This window comes from Bombina bombina, chromosome 11 (assembly GCF_027579735.1).
Source record: "Bombina bombina isolate aBomBom1 chromosome 11, aBomBom1.pri, whole genome shotgun sequence".
Lineage (NCBI taxonomy): Eukaryota > Metazoa > Chordata > Amphibia > Anura > Bombinatoridae > Bombina > Bombina bombina.
Genome location: NC_069509.1, coordinates 124,073,764 through 124,090,482, shown reverse-complemented (window position 1 = coordinate 124,090,482; position 16,719 = coordinate 124,073,764). Strand labels below are relative to the sequence as shown.

General features: G+C 40.2%; 1 protein-coding gene across 6 annotated transcripts in view; it reads left to right on the top strand.

The window, feature by feature from the left end:
• Positions 1–16,719, top strand: part of UNKL (unk like zinc finger) — a 574,440-nt gene that overhangs the window by 492,105 nt on the left and 65,616 nt on the right. The window lies entirely within an intron of this gene.

The following is a 16,719-nucleotide window of genomic DNA, read 5'->3' as shown; positions in this document are numbered from 1 at the left end:
ATCCGTTTTGGGTATTAAGGGGTTAATCATCCATTTGCTAGTGGGTGCAATGCTCTGCTAACTTAATACATTTACTGTGAAAATTTGGTTGCTATAACTGATTTGGTTCATTGTTATTTCAACTGTGACAGTTTTTTTGTGCTTCTTAAAGGCGCAGTAGCGTTTTTTATATTGCTTGTAAATTTATTTGAAAGTATTTTCCAAGCTTGCTAGTCTCATTGCTAGTCTGTTTAAACATGTCTGACACAGATGAATCTGTTTGTTCACTATGTTTGAAGGCCAATGTGGAACCCCATAGAAAGATGTGTACTAAATGCATTGATTTCACTTTAAATAATAAAGGTCAGTCTTTATCTGTAAAGGAATTATCACCAGATAACGAGGGGGAAGTTATGCCGACTAACTCCCCTCACGTGTCAGTACCTTCGCCTCCCACCCAGGAGGCGCGTGATATTGTGGCGCCAAATACATCAGAGAGGCCCATACAAATCACTTTACAAGACATGGCTAATGTTATGACAGAAGTATTATCTAAACTGCCAGAATTAAGAGGCAAGCGCGATAGCTCTGGGATAAGGACAGAGCGTGCTGATGATGTGAGAGCCATGTCCGATACTGCGTCACAATTTGCAGAACATGAGGACGGAGAGCTTCATTCTGTGGGTGACGGATCTGATCCAGGGAGACCGGATTCAGAGATCTCTAATTTTAAATTTAAGCTTGAGAACCTCCATATTGCTAGGGGAGGTTTTAGCGGCTCTGAATGACTGTAATACAGTTGCAATTCCAGAGAAATTATGTAGGCTGGATAGATACTATGCGGTGCCGGTGTGTACTGACGTTTTTCCTATACCTAAAAGGCTTACAGAGATTATTGGCAAGGAGTGGGATAGACCCGGTGTGCCCTTTTCCCCTCCTCCTATATTTAGAAAAATGTTTCCAATAGACGCCACCACACGAGACTTATGGCAGACAGTCCCTAAGGTGGAGGGAGCAGTTTCTACTTTAGCTAAGCGTACCACTATCCCGGTGGAGGATAGTTGTTCTTTTTCGGATCCAATGGATAAAAAATTAGAAGGTTACCTTAAGAAAATGTTTGTTAAACAAGGTTTTATCTTACAGCCCCTTGCATGCATTGTGCCTGTCACTGCTGCTGCGGCATTCTGGTTTGAGTCTCTGGAAGAGGCCATTCGCACAGCTCCATTGGATGAGATTATGGACAAGCTTAAAGCACTTAAGCTAGCTAACGCATTTATTTCTGATGCCGTTGTACATTTAACCAAACTAACGGCTAAGAACTCCGGATTCGCCATCCAGGCGCGTAGAGCGCTATGGCTTAAATCTTGGTCAGCTGACGTGACTTCTAAATCCAAATTACTTAATATTCCTTTCAAAGGGCAGACCTTATTCGGGCCCGGATTGAAAGAAATTATTGCTGACATTACTGGAGGTAAGGGTCATACTCTTCCTCAGGACAGGGCCAAATCAAAGGCCAAACAGTCTAATTTTCGTGCCTTTCGAAACTTCAAGGCAGGAGCAGCATCAACTTCCTCCTCCCCAAAACAGGAAGGAGCTGTTGCTCGTTACAAACAGGGCTGGAAAACTAACCAGTCCTGGAACAAGGGCAAGCAGGCCAGAAAGCCTACTACTGCCCCTAAGACAGCATGAAGAGAGGGCCCCCTATACGGAAACGGATCTAGTGGGGGGCAGACTTTCTCTCTTCGCCCAGGCTTGGGCAAGAGATGTCCAGGATCCCTGGGCGTTGGAGATTATATCTCAGGGATACCTTCTGGACTTCAAAGCTTCTCCTCCACAAGGGAGATTTCATCTTTCAAGGTTATCAGCAAACCAAATAAAGAAAGAGGCTTTTCTTCACTGTGTACAAGACCTCCTAGTAATTGGGGTGATCCACCCAGTTCCGCGGACGGAACAAGGGCAATGATTTTACTCAAATCTGTTTGTGGTTCCCAAGAAAGAGGGAACCTTCAGACCAATCTTGGACCTAAAAATCTTAAACAAATTACTAAGAGTTCCATCATTCAAAATGGAAACTATTCGAACCATCCTACCCATGATCCAAGAGGGTCAGTATATGACCACAGTGGACTTAAAGGATGCCTACCTTCACATACCGATTCACAAAGATCATTATCGGTACCTAAGATTTGCCTTTCTAGACAGGCATTACCAGTTTGTAGCTCTTCCCTTCGGGTTAGCTACGGCCCCGAGAATCTTTACAAAGGTTCTGGGCTCACTTCTGGCGGTGCTAAGACCGCGAGGCATAGCGGTGGCTCCGTACCTAGACGACATTCTGATACAAGCGTCAAGTTTTCAAATTGCCAAGTCTCACACAGAGATAGTTCTGGCATTTCTGAGGTCGCATGGGTGGAAGGTGAACGTGGAAAAGAGTTCTCTATTACCACTCACAAGGGTTCCCTTCCTAGGGACTCATAGATTCTATAGAGATGAAAATTTACCTGACGGAGTCCAGGTTATCAAAACTGCTAAATGCTTGCCGTGTCCTTCATTCCATTCCACACCCGTCAGTAGCTCAGTGCATGGAAGTAATCGGCTTAATGGTAGCGGCAATGGACATAGTTCCATTTGCGCGCCTACATCTCAGACCGCTGCAATTATGCATGCTAAATCAGTGGAATGGGGATTACTCAGATTTGTCCCCTCGACTAAATCTGGATCAAGGGACCAGAGATTCTCTTCTCTGGTGGCTTTCTCGGGTCCATTTGTCCAAAGGGATGACCTTTCGCAGGCCAGATTGGACGATTGTAACAACAGATGCCAGCCTTCTAGGTTGGGGCGCAGTCTTGAACTCCCTGAAGGCTCAGGGATCGTGGACTCAGGAGGAGAAACTCCTCCCAATAAATATTCTGGAGTTGAGAGCAATATTCAATGCTCTTCTAGCTTGGCCTCAGTTAGCAACACTGAGGTTCATCAGATTTCAGTCGGACAATATCACGACTGTGGCTTACATCAACCATGAAGGGGGAACCAGGAGTTCCCTAGCGATGTTAGAAGTCTCCAAGATAATTCGCTGGGCAGAGTCTCACTCTTGCCACCTGTCAGCGATTTACATCCCAGGCGTGGAGAACTGGGAGGCGGATTTTCTAAGTCGCCAGACTTTTCATCCGGGGGAGTGGGAACTTCATCCGGAGGTCTTTGCTCAACTGATTCATCGTTGGGGCAAACCAGAACTGGATCTCATGGCTTCTCGCCAGAACGCCAAGCTTCCTTGTTACGGATCCAGGTCCAGGGACCCGGGAGCGGTGCTGATAGATGCTCTAGCAGCCCCTTGGGTTTTCAACATGGCTTATGTGTTTCCACCATTTCCGCTACTTCCTCGACTGATTGCCAAGATCAAACAGGAGAGAGCATCAGTGATTCTAATAGCGCCTGCGTGGCCACGCAGGACCTGGTATGCAGACCTAGTGGACATGTCGTCCTGTCCACCATGGTCTCTGCCTCTGAGGCAGGACCTTCTAATACAGGGTCCTTTCAACCATCCAAATCTAATTTCTCTGAGGCTGACTGCATGGAGATTGAACGCTTGATCCTATCAAAGCGTGGCTTCTCGGAGTCGCTTATTGATACCTTAATACAGGCTCGGAAACCTGTTACCAGAAAGATTTACCATAAGATATGGCGTAAATATTTATATTGGTGCGAATCCAAGAGTTACTCATGGAGTAAAGTTAGGATTCCTAGGATATTGTCTTTTCTACAAGAGGGTTTAGAAAAGGGCTTATCTGCTAGTTCGTTAAAGGGACAGATTTCTGCTCTATCTATCCTTTTACACAAACGTCTGGCAGAAGTTCCAGACGTTCAGGCTTTTTGTCAGGCTTTGGCTAGGATTAAGCCTGTGTTTAAGACTGTTGCTCCGCCGTGGAGCTTAAACTTAGTTCTTAACGTTCTTCAAGGTGTTCCATTTGAACCCCTTCATTCCATTGATATCAAGCTGTTATCTTGGAAAGTTCTGTTTTTGATGGCTATTTCCTCGGCTCGAAGAGTCTCTGAGTTATCTGCCTTACATTGTGATTCTCCTTATCTGATTTTTCATTCAGACAAGGTAGTTCTGCATACTAAACCTGGGTTCTTACCTAAGGTAGTTTCTAACAGGAATATCAATCAAGAGATTGTTGTTCCATCATTATGTCCTAACCCTTCTTCAAAGAAGGAACGACTTTTGCGTAATCTGGACGTAGTCCGTGCCCTGAAGTTCTATTTACAGGCAACTAAAGATTTTCGTCAAACGTCTTCCCTGTTTGTCGTTTATTCTGCTCAGAGGAGAGGTCAAAAAGCTTCGGCTACCTCTCTCTCCTTTTGGCTTCGTAGCATTATACGTTTATCCTATGAGACTGCTGGACAGCAGCCTCCTGAAAGAATTACAGCTCATTCCACTAGAGCTGTGGCTTCCACCTGGGCCTTTAAGAATGAGGCCTCTGTTGAACAGATTTGGAAGGCTGCGACTTGGTCTTCGCTTCATACCTTTTCAAAATTTTACAAATTTGACACTTTTGCTTCTTCGGAGGCTGTTTTTGGGAGAAAGGTTCTACAGGCAGTGGTTCCTTCCGTTTAAAGTTCCTGCCTTGTCCCTCCCATCATCCATGTACTTTAGCTTTGGTATTGGTATCCCATAAGTAATGGATGACCCGTGGACTGAATACACTTAACAAGAGAAAACATAATTTATGCATACCTGATAAATTTATTTCTCTTGTAGTGTATTCAGTCCACGGCCCGCCCTGTCTTCTTTGAGGCAGATCTAAATTTTAATTAAAACTCCAGTCACCACTGCACCCTATGGTTTCTCCTTTCTTGTCTTGTTTCGGTCGAATGACTGGATATGACATGTGAGGGGAGGAGCTATATAGCAGCTCTGCTTGGGTGATCCTCTTGCAACTTCCTGTTGGGAACGGAATATATCCCATAAGTAATGGATGACCCGTGGACTGAATACACTACAAGAGAAATAAATTTATCAGGTAAACATAAATTATGTTTCTTTCATGTAATTAGCAAGAGTCCATGAGCTAGTGACGTATGGGATATACATTCCTACCAGGAGGGGCAAAGTTTCCCAAACCTCAAAATGCCTACAAATACACCCCTCACCACACCCACAAATCAGTTTTTACAAACTTTGCCTCCTATGGAGGTGGTGAAGTAAGTTTGTGCTAGATTCTACGTTGATATGCGCTGCGCAGCAGGTTGGAGCCCGGTTTTCCTCTCAGCGTGCAGTGAATGTCAGAGGGATGTGAGGAGAGTATTGCCTATTTGAATCCAATGATCTCTTTCTACGGGGTCTATTTCATAGGTTCTCTGTTATCGGTCGTAGAGATTCATCTCTTACCTCCCTTTTCAGATTGACGATATACTCTTATATATATATACCATTACCTCTGCTGATTTCCGTTTCAGTACTGGTTTGGCTTTCTACAACATGTAGATGAGTGTCCTGGGGTAAGTAAGTCTTATTTTCTGTGACACTCTAAGCTATGGTTGGGCACTTTTTTATAAAGTTCTAAATATATGTATTCAAACATTTATTTGCCTTGACTCAGGATGTTCAACATTCCTTATTTCAGACAGTCAGTTTCATATTTGGGATAATGCATTTGAATCAATCATTTTTTTCTTACCTTAAAAATTTGACTTTTTCCCTGTGGGCTGTTAGGCTCGCGGGGGCTGAAAATGCTTCATTTTATTGCGTCATTCTTGGCGCTGACTTTTTTGGCGCAAATTTTTTTTTTCTGTTTCCGGCATCATACGTGTCGCCGGAAGTTGCGTCATTTTTGACGTTCTTTTGCTTCAAAAGTGTCGGCGTTCCGGATGTGGTGTCATTTTGGCGCCAAAAGCATTTAGGCGCCAAATAATATGGGCGTCACCTTTGTCTCCACATTATTTAAGTCTCATTATTTATTGCTTCTGGTTGCGAGAAGCTTGTTCACTGGCATTTTTTCCCATTCCTGAAACTGTCATTTAAGGAATTTGATCAATTTTGCTTTATTTGTTGTTTTTTCTATTACATATTGCAAGATGTCCCATGTTGCAACTGAGTCAGAAGATACTTCTGGAAAATCGCTGCCTGGTGCTGGATCTACCAAAGCTAAGTGTATCTGCTGTAAACTTTTGGTAACTGTTCCTCCAGCTGTTGTTTGTATTGAATGTCATGACAAACTTGTTAATGCAGATAATATTTCCTTTAGTAAAGTTCCATTACCTGTTACTGTTCCGTCAACATCTAATACTCAGTGTTCCTGATAAAATAAGAGATTTTGTTTCTAAATCCATTAAGAAGGCTATGTCTGTTATTCCTCCTTCTAGTAAACATAAAAAGTATTTTAAAACTTCTCATTGTCCAGATGAATTTTTAAATGAACATCATCATTCTGATTCTGATAATGGTTCTTCTGGTTCAGAGGATTCTGTCTCAGAGGTTGATGCTGATAAATCTTCATATTTATTTAAAATGGAATTTATTCTTTCTTTACTTAAAGAAGTCCTAATTGCATTAGAAATTGAGGATTCTGGTCCTCTTGATACTAAATCTAAACGTTTAGATAAGGTTTTTAAATCTCCTGTAGTTATTCCAGAAGTTTTTCCTGTTCCTGGTGCTATTTCTGAAGTAATTTCCAGGGAATGGAATCATTTGGGTAATTCATTTTCTCCTTCTAAACGTTTTAAGCAATTATATCCTGTGCCATCTGACAGATTAGAGTTTTGGGACAAAATCCCTAAGGTCGATGGGGCTGTCTCTACTCTTGCTAAGCGTACTACTATTCCTACGGCAGATGGTACTTCCTTTAAGGATCCTTTAGATAGGAAAATTGAATCCTTTCTAAGAAAAGCTTATTTGTGTTCAGGTAATCTTCTTATACCTGCTATATCTTTGGCGGATGTTGCTGCAGCTTCAACTTTTTGGTTGGAAGCTTTAGCGCAACAAGTATCAGATCATAATTCTCATAGCATTATTATTCTTCTTCAACATGCTAATAATTTTATTTGTGATGCCATCTTTGATATCATTAGAGTTGATGTCAGGTATATGTCTCTAGCTATTTTAGCTAGAAGAGCTTTATGGCTTAAAACTTGGAATGCTGATATGTCTTCTAAGTCAACTTTGCTTTCCCTTTCTTTCCAGGGTAATAAATTATTTGGTTCTCAGTTGGATTCTATTATCTCAACTGTTACTGGAGGGAAAGGAACTTTTTTACCACAGGATAAAAGATCTAAAGGTAAATTCAGGTCTAATAATCGTTTTCGTTCCTTTCGTCACAACAAGGAACAAAAGCCTGATCCTTCATCCTCAGGAGCGGTATCAGTTTGGAAACCATCTCCAGTTTGGAATAAATCCAAGCCTTTTAGAAAATCAAAGCCAGCTCCTAAGTCCACATGAAGGTGCGGCCCTCATTCCAGCTCAACTGGTAGGGGGCAGATTACGTTTTTTCAAAGAAATTTGGATCATTTCCGTTCACAATCTTTGGATTCAGAACATTGTTTCAGAAGGGTACAGAATTGGCTTCAAGATAAGACCTCCTGCAAAGAGATTTTTTCTTTCCCGTGTCCCAGTAAATCCAGCGAAGGCTCAAGCATTTCTGAAATGTGTTTCAGATCTAGAGTTGGCTGGAGTAATTATGCCAGTTCCAGTTCTGGAACAGGGGCTGGGGTTTTATTCAAATCTCTTCATTGTACCAAAGAAGGAGAATTCCTTCAGACCAGTTCTGGATCTAAAAATATTGAATCGTTATGTAAGGATACCAACATTCAAAATGGCAACTATAAGGACTATCCTGCCTTTTGTTCAGCAAGGGCATTATATGTCTACAATAGATTTACAGGATGCATATCTGCATATTCCGATTCATCCAGATCACTTTCAGTTTCTGAGATTCTCTTTCCTAGACAAGCATTACCAGTTTGTGGCTCTGCCGTTTGGCCTAGCAACAGCTTCAATAATTTTTACAAAGGTTCTCGGTGCCCTTCTGTCTGTAATCAGAGAACAGGGTATTGTGGTATTTCCTTATTTGGACGATATCTTGGTACTTGCTCAGTCTTCACATTTAGCAGAATCTCATACGAATCGACTTGTGTTGTTTCTTCAAGATCATGGTTGGAGGATCAATTTACTAAAAAGTTCATTGATTCCTCAGACAAGGATAACCTTTTTAGGTTTCCAGATAGATTCAGTGTCCATGACTCTATCTTTGACAGACAAGAGACGTCTAAAATTGATATCAGCTTGTCGAAACCTTCAGTCTCAATCATTCCCTTCGGTAGCCTTATGCATGGAAATTCTAGGTCTTATGACTGCTGCATCGGACGCGATCCCCTTTGCTCGTTTTCACATGCGACCTCTTCAGCTCTGTATGCTGAACCAATGGTGCAGGGATTACACAAAGATATCTCAATTAATATCTTTAAAACCGATTGTACAACACTCTCTGACGTGGTGGACAGATCACCATCGTTTAGTTCAGGGGGCTTCTTTTTTTCTTCCGACCTGGACTGTAATTTCAACAGATGCAAGTCTTACAGGTTGGGGAGCTGTGTGGGGGTCTCTGACGGCACAAGGGGTTTGGGAATCTCAGGAGGTGAGATTACCGATCAATATTTTGGAACTCCGTGCAATTTTTAGAGCTCTTCAGTTTTGGCCTCTTCTAAAGAGAGAATCGTTCATTTGTTTTCAGACAGACAATGTCACAACTGTGGCATACGTCAATCATCAAGGAGGGACTCACAGTCCTCTAGCTATGAAAGAAGTATCTCGAATTTTGGTTTGGGCGGAATCCAGCTCTTGTCTAGTTTCTGCGGTTCATATCCCAGGTATAGACAATTGGGAAGCGGATTATCTCAGTCGCCAAACATTGCATCCGGGCGAATGGTCTCTTTAACCAGAGGTATTTCTTCAGATTGTTCAAATGTGGGGACTTCCAGAAATAGATCTGATGGCCTCTCATCTAAACAAGAAACTTCCCAGGTATCTGTCCAGATCCCGGGATCCTCAAGCGGAAGCAGTGGATGCATTGTCACTTCCTTGGAAGTATCATCCTGCCTATATCTTTCCGCCTCTAGTTCTTCTTCCAAGAGTGATCTCCAAGATTCTGAAGGAATGCTTGTTTGTTCTGCTGGTAGCTCCAGCATGGAGTTAAGACCAGACCTTCTGTCGCAAGGTCCTATTTTCCATCAGGATCTCAAATCCTTAAATTTAAAGGTATGGAGATTGAACGCTTGATTCTTAGTCAAAGAGGTTTCTCTGTCTCTGTGATTAATACTATGTTACAGGCTCGTAAATCTGTATCTAGGGAGATATATTATAGAGTCTGGAAGACTTATATTTCTTGGTGTCTTTCTCATCATTTTTCCTGGCATTCTTTCAGAATTCCGAGAATTTTGCTGTTTCTTCAGGATGGTTTGGATAAAGGTTTGTCTGCAAGTTCCTTGAAAGGACAAATCTCTGCTCTTTCTGTTCTTTTTCACAGAAAGATTGCTATTCTTCCTGATATTCATTGTTTTGTACAAGCTTTGGTTCGTATAAAACCTGTTATTAAGTCAATTTCTCCTCCTTGGAGTTTGAATTTGGTTCTGGGGGCTCTTCAAGCTCCTCCGTTTGAACCTATGCATTCATTGGACATTAAATTACTTTCTTGGAAAGTTTTGTTCCTTTTGGCCATCTCTTCTGCCAGAAGAGTTTCTGAATTATCTGCTCTTTCTTGTGAGTCTCCTTTTCTGATTTTTCACCAGGATAAGGCGGTGTTGCGAACTTCTTTTGAATTTTTACCTAAGGTTGTGAATTCCAACAACATTAGTAGAGAAATTGTGGTTCCTTCATTATGTCCTAATCCTAAGAATTCTAAGGAGAAATCATTGCATTCTTTGGATGTAGTTAGAGCTTTGAAATATTATGTTGAAGCTACTAAGACTTTCCGAAAGACTTCTAGTCTATTTGTTATCTTTTCCGGTTCTAGGAAAGGCCAGAAGGCCTCTGCCATTTCTTTGGCATCTTGGTTGAAATCTTTAATTCATCATGCTTATGTTTGAGTCGGGTAGAACTCCGCCTCAAAGGATTACAGCTCATTCTACTAGGTCAGTTTCTACTTCCTGGGCGTTTAGGAATGAAGCTTCGGTTGATCAGATTTGCAAAGCAGCAACTTGGTCTTCTTTGCATACTTTTACTAAATTCTACCATTTTGATGTGTTTTCTTCTTCTGAAGCTATTTTTGGTAGAAAAGTACTTCAGGCAGCTGTTTCAGTTTGAATCTCCTGCTTATATTTTCAGTTTTTTTCATTATAAATTTAATCTTTATTTTGGGTGTGGATTATTTTTCAGCGGAATTGGCTGTCTTTATTTTATCCCTCCCTCTCTAGTGACTCTTGCTTGGAAAGATCCACATCTTGGGTAGTCATTATCCCATACGTCACTAGCTCATGGACTCTTGCTAATTACATGAAAGAAAACATAATTTATGTAAGAACTTACCTGATAAATTCATTTCTTTCATATTAGCAAGAGTCCATGAGGCCCACCCTTTTTGTGGTGGTTATGATTTTTTTATATAAAGCACAATTATTCCAATTCCTTATTTTTTATGCTTTCGCACTTTTTTCTTATCACCCCACTTCTTGGCTATTCGTTAAACTGATTTGTGGGTGTGGTGAGGGGTGTATTTGTAGGCATTTTGAGGTTTGGGAAAGTTTGCCCCTCCTGGTAGGAATGTATATCCCATACGTCACTAGCTCATGGACTCTTTCTAATATGAAAGAAATTAATTTATCAGGTAAGTTCTTACATAAATTATGTTTTTCTTTCATGTAAGTGGCAAGAGTCCATGAGCTAGTGACGTATGGGATATACATTCAATTGGGCAAAGTTTCCCAAACCTCAAAATGCCTATAAATACATCTCCCACCACACTCATACCTTAGGTTTATAAACTTTGCCTCTTATGGAGGTGGTGAAGTAAGTTGTGCTTGATTTCTTCTATGATAAGCGCTTCTAAGCATTCTGAAGCCCAATTCCTCTGAGTACAGTGTTTGTCTGAGGGATGTGAAGGGAGTATTGCCTTTTGATTTTATGGTTTCACCCATGGGAAATCTATTCAAAGGCTCTCTGTAATCGGTCACAGGAATTCATCCCCTGCCTCCCTTTTCAAATCGACATTATACTCCTATACCATTACCTCTGCTGATATTTTTCAGTACTGGTTTGGCTGTCTGCTATATGTGGATGGGTGTCTTCTGGTAAGTATGTATGATTTTTTAAGACTCTCTCCGCTATGTTTGGCATTTTAGATTATATTGTAAAGTTTTAAATATATGTGTTTGCTTATATTTGCCATGAGTTAGGTCTACTGTATGTATATTTCCCTTTTTTTGCAGACTATCAGTTTCAGTATGGAAATTATGTTTGGGAAGATTATTTAAATTTTTTCTTACCTGGGGTTCCAGTTCTTTCAATTTGACTTTGTTTTCCAAATATTTTCGTGGACAAACTAAGCTCGCAAGGATGCAAAATGATGTTTTTTATGGCATCATTCTTGGCGCAAATTTTTTTTGGCGTGAAATTGCGTCTATAGTGACACAAGTCTCATAATTTCCTGCATCTTTGTTGACGTTAGTTCTTTTGGCGCAAAGTCACGCTTGTTATGACGCAAGTTGTTATTTCCTGGTGTTAGCTTTGGCAGCAAAAAATGTTTCACTTCCTTTTGCATCATGCGTCATACTTGCCGCCATATTTTTTTTTGGTATATTACCCCTCTTCCTTTAATGCCTCTGGTTCTCTTTATATTTTTAAGAGCTATAATTTTTTTGCATCTTACTTTAGCATAAGCATTTTTCCCCATTCCTGAAACTGCTATATGAGGAAATTTGATATTTTGTTTAAATGCTGTTTTTTTTTCTTTTTTACATTTAAGATTGATTATATTCATTCTTTGTTGAAGGAAGTTTTGGTTACATTGGGTATTGAAGAGTCTAGTCCTCTTGATAACAAAGCCAGTAAACATTTAAATTCTGTTTTAAACCTCCAAAGGTTGCTCCTGAGGTTTTTCCTATTACAGATGCTGTTTTTGATATGATTACTAAGGAATGGTCTAAGCCTGGTTCCTCTTTTAATCCTTATTCTAGGTTTAAGAAGTCGTATCCTTTACCTGTGGCTAATCTAGAGTTTTGTGAAAAAGTCCCTAAAGTTGATGGTGCTATTTCCACTCTTGCCAAACATGCTACTATCCCTATGGAAGATAGTACTTATTTTAAGGATCCTTTAGACAGGAAGATTGAAGCTTATCTCAGAAAAGCTTATTTACATTCTGGTTATATTCTTAGACCTGCCATTTCTATGGCTGATGTGGCTGCTGCTTCAACTTTTTGGTTGGACAGTTTAGCTCGTCAGGTAGAAGATTCTGATTTGTCTGGCATTGTTCTTCTGCTTTAACATGTTAATAATTTAATTTGTGATGCTATATTTGACATTATTAAGATCAATGTTAAATCTATGTCTTTAGCTATTTTAGCTAGAAGAGATTTATGGCTTATATCTTGGAATGCTGATATGGTGTCTAAATCTAGAGTACTATGTCTATCTTTCCAGGGTAAGAATTTATTTGGTTCTCAATTGGATTCTATTATTTCCTCTATCACTGGGGGGAAGGGAGTTTTTTTACCCCAAGATAAAAAGTCTAAAGCTAAATTTAAGGCTCCTAATCGTTTTCATTTCTTTCTTCAGAATAAAGAACAAAATCCACAAGACCAGTTATCATCCACAAGACCAGTAGGGGAGAGATTGGCTACATCTCTTTCTACCTGCTTGACAAATATATTTACGGCAGGTACCGTAGATAACTGCGGCATATATTTAGATTAGAGGCATACCTAAAGGATAATTCCTTAGGCTCCGTAGAAATTGCTCAACGAAAGAAAAATATCTTAAACATGCATTAGACGTGGAAAAAAGATTTCTGAACAGGGGATATTCTAAAACAGTTGTGAGAGGGGCTTTTAAGTATGCTATGCATACAAATAGAGACTTACTTGTGCCTAAATCAAAGGACAAGGATTCAAGAATAAGATTAATTGCTGATTACAATTGCCATTGGAACTCATTTAGACATATACTTGCAAAAAACTGGCATGTCCTCACCAGTGATACAGGAGTATCCCAAGAAGTGGGGGAACTCCCTAACATCACTGCTAGGAGGGCGCCTAATCTTAAAGACAAACTTGTAAGGAGCCAATATGTATCCAAACACAAGCAAACTGACTGGCTTATTAAACACAGATCATCAGGTAATTACCCTTGTGGTAAATGTGTAGCATGTAGGTACATGCGAAAGACCAAAGAGTTCAGTACCAATACGGGTAAAACCTACAAGCTAAAATACTTTGTAAATTGTGACACAGAAGGTGTTATATATTTACTCTCTTGTAGTTGCCCACGTTTTTACGTGGGAAAAACGAGAAGAGCCATAAAAGATCGTATCACCGAACATCGGGATGATGTTAAAAACAAAAATCCTAAGAGCAATGTTGCTAGACATTTTGAGTTGGCTCACGATTGCAATCCTGATTCTCTGAGATTTGTGGGCATAGATAGGGGCATCATGAATGGCAGAGGAGGGGACAATGACAAGGCCCTCCTCAGGAAGGAATGCAGGTGGATCTCGATCCTTGAGACACAACTCCCTAATGGTCTGAATGACAAGTTGGATATGGCCTGCTTCCTATAATGGTCCATTACTTTAGAATGCTAGCGCCTGTCTTTCATATTGTAAACTGTATATTGATTATACTTTTCTTGTAGTTAAAAACCTTATGATGATGTTAGACAAATTTTCCAATATCACATTTATAAACATTTTTAATATTCTTTTATATTGTAACATCTTTTTTCAATGTATTATATGTAATGATGGCTCATGAAATTTTTCCTTTTACACTATATATGAGCAAATTAAATTTCTGTTCTAAATACGAGTGTTAGGTTTCCAGAAGCATGTTATCTTTTCACCCTCCAGCAGAGGCGCTCCTAGTCAAGAGTATAAAGTAGGACGCAAGAACTACAGCTGTATTACGCCCTGACGAAGCCCGATCTGAATTACAGGCGAGCGGGTAAAACGCGCGTTGGCATTGGCTAAGCCGACCAGGCCATGTAATGCACGCAAGTACCGCAATTGTTTGGTTCCGTCTATGGAGATTTCTTTCTGAACAAACTCTACAAGAAGTTGGAATCTGATGGAGGAAAAGGCATCTATTGCTGAGACAAGCGTGATTTCTATGGACATCCGTAACAGAGTACTTATAAACAAGGTCGTATGAACTTTATTTGCGGACACACAAGTAATCGAATAGCCAGCTATCATACTGAGCTGTATCCTCTAGGATGAGCTTCCCTGTTGTGGGATCTCTTTGCTTGTGAAGTCGTAATTGCTATTGAGATTATCTTGTCTGCATATCTTGCTATATCAACTTAAAGCTTGGATGAGCGGTGTCATTGCCTATGAATAACGTATGCATGCAAGGATTATACATTTACAAACTTGTTCTTGCTTTGCCTATGCTTACTAACTGCTACAATCTGCATGCTGCTTGCACCTTGCTTCAAAATTCTGCATTTTGCTTAAAGACTCATACCTTGACCTGTGCATGAATGCATATATGCTGTCTCACTAAATATTGAATGCAGCACTGTTCAGCATTGTCTAATTTTGCACGCCTGCACTATTATGTACATATTTAGAGGGTCCACCTACTTGTCTACTTAGATCCCTATATGTACCTGCCCAGTGGTATTCCTCTATTCCAAGGGGTGCTGTGTGCAGCCGGGTGTAGCTAGACTTGAAGTGGTCCTTCTTGATATACAAGTGTATATGTACATGTAAAAAATCCATCACATTTCTCTGTATATGACTAACAGTCTAAGTGTATACACAGACTCTGCATTTAGCCTCTTAGATCCCGTTTTTTATCTGCCCCGTATATACCTCCTTGTCCTATTAATAGGGGGTTGTGTGTGCAGCTGGGTGTAGTAGGCTAAAACACCTTTCTACGATTTCTGTGATATATTTGATGCTATACATGCTGTTTTTGTGGTATTTGTATGTATTATTTATTCCATCAACATAAGGTTTTTCCATATATTAACACTTATTATTTTAAGTGATTACTATTGCCTTATATTTTTGCATGATTGTGCTCTCCTGGTGTGAAGGACTACCCTTTCACGATTAAAGCATTAACATTGGTAAAGTTGACTTGTGAGCTTTTTTTCCAAAAAGAGTGCTGAATTCCCTGTCTTTTATTACCAGGATTTCATTTCTGGAAACTTCTTCTTTCTTCCTCATGACATGTAATTGTTAAGGGTCTGCACCACCGTGTGTTTTTCACATATATAGTGGCCAATGTGCCCAATAGTTATTTACTAAGTAAAGCTCTGCTGGCAATTGCGTCCCCTCCGTAATTTTCTCGAATATATATATATATATATATATATTAAATATACAGTGTGTGTGTGTATGTATATATGTATATATATATATAACTATTTTACATAACTGGTCCGTGAACCCCCATTTGAATAACCTACAAGCCGCCACTGCCTACAGGCGACTAAGGATTTTCTGCCCTTTTTGTCTGTTTCTCTGGGAAACGTAAAGGTCAGAAAGCTACTGCTACTACTCTTTCTTTTTCGTTACAAAGTATAATTTGTTTGGCTTATGAGAATGCTGGACAGCAGCCTCCTGAGAGATTTACGGCTCATTCCACATGAGCTGTTTCCTCTTCTTGGACTTTCAAAAATGGAGCTTCTGTAGAACAAATTTGCAAGGCTGCAATTTGGTCTTCTCTACATACTTTTTCCAAATTTTCCAAATATGATACTTTTGCCTCGGCTGAGGCTTCTTTTGGGAGAAAAGTTCTTCAAGCGGTGGTGCCTTCTGTTTAGGACTGCCTGTCTTCTCCCTCCCTATTCATCCATGTCCTGTAGCTTGGGTATTGGTTCCCAACAGTAATTACTCAAGCCGTGGACTCACCATATCTTAGGAAAGAAAAACAAAATTTGTGCTTACTTGATAAATTTATTTATTTCTGGATATGGTGAGTCCACGGCCCCACCCTTTATTTTAAGACAGTTGTTCTTTTGACTATAACCTCAGGCACCTCTACATGTTGTGTTACTCCTTTTTCTCCATTTCCCTTCGCACAAATGAATGGGGGTTGTGGGTAAGGGAGTGATACTTAACAGTTTAACTGTGGTGCTTTTTACCTCCTCCTGCTGGCCAGTAGTGATATTCCCAACAGTAATTACTCAAGCCGTGGACTCACTATATCATGGTAAGCATACATTTTGTTTTTTTGGGTTATGGATTTAATTTCTCAGCGAAATAAACTTTTTTTTTATTTTAATCCCTCCCTTTCTTGTTACGTCCACCTCTTTTGTATTATATCCCATACATGACAGGTTGTGGGCCCTCGCCACCTATATGAAAGAAGACATAATTTATATCTTACCTGATGAATTAATTTCTTTCATGGTTGCGAGAGTCCATGAGCCCCCACCTGTTTGAGGTTAATTTTGGTTTAAGCACTTTTTTCCTGCTCCTAATTTTGGCTTTTACTCCTTCTAAACAGCTCACCACTTGGCTATACATCAAACTAAGGTATGAGTGAGGTGGGAGGAGTTGTATAGGCTTTTGGAGTTTGGCAAACTTTGCC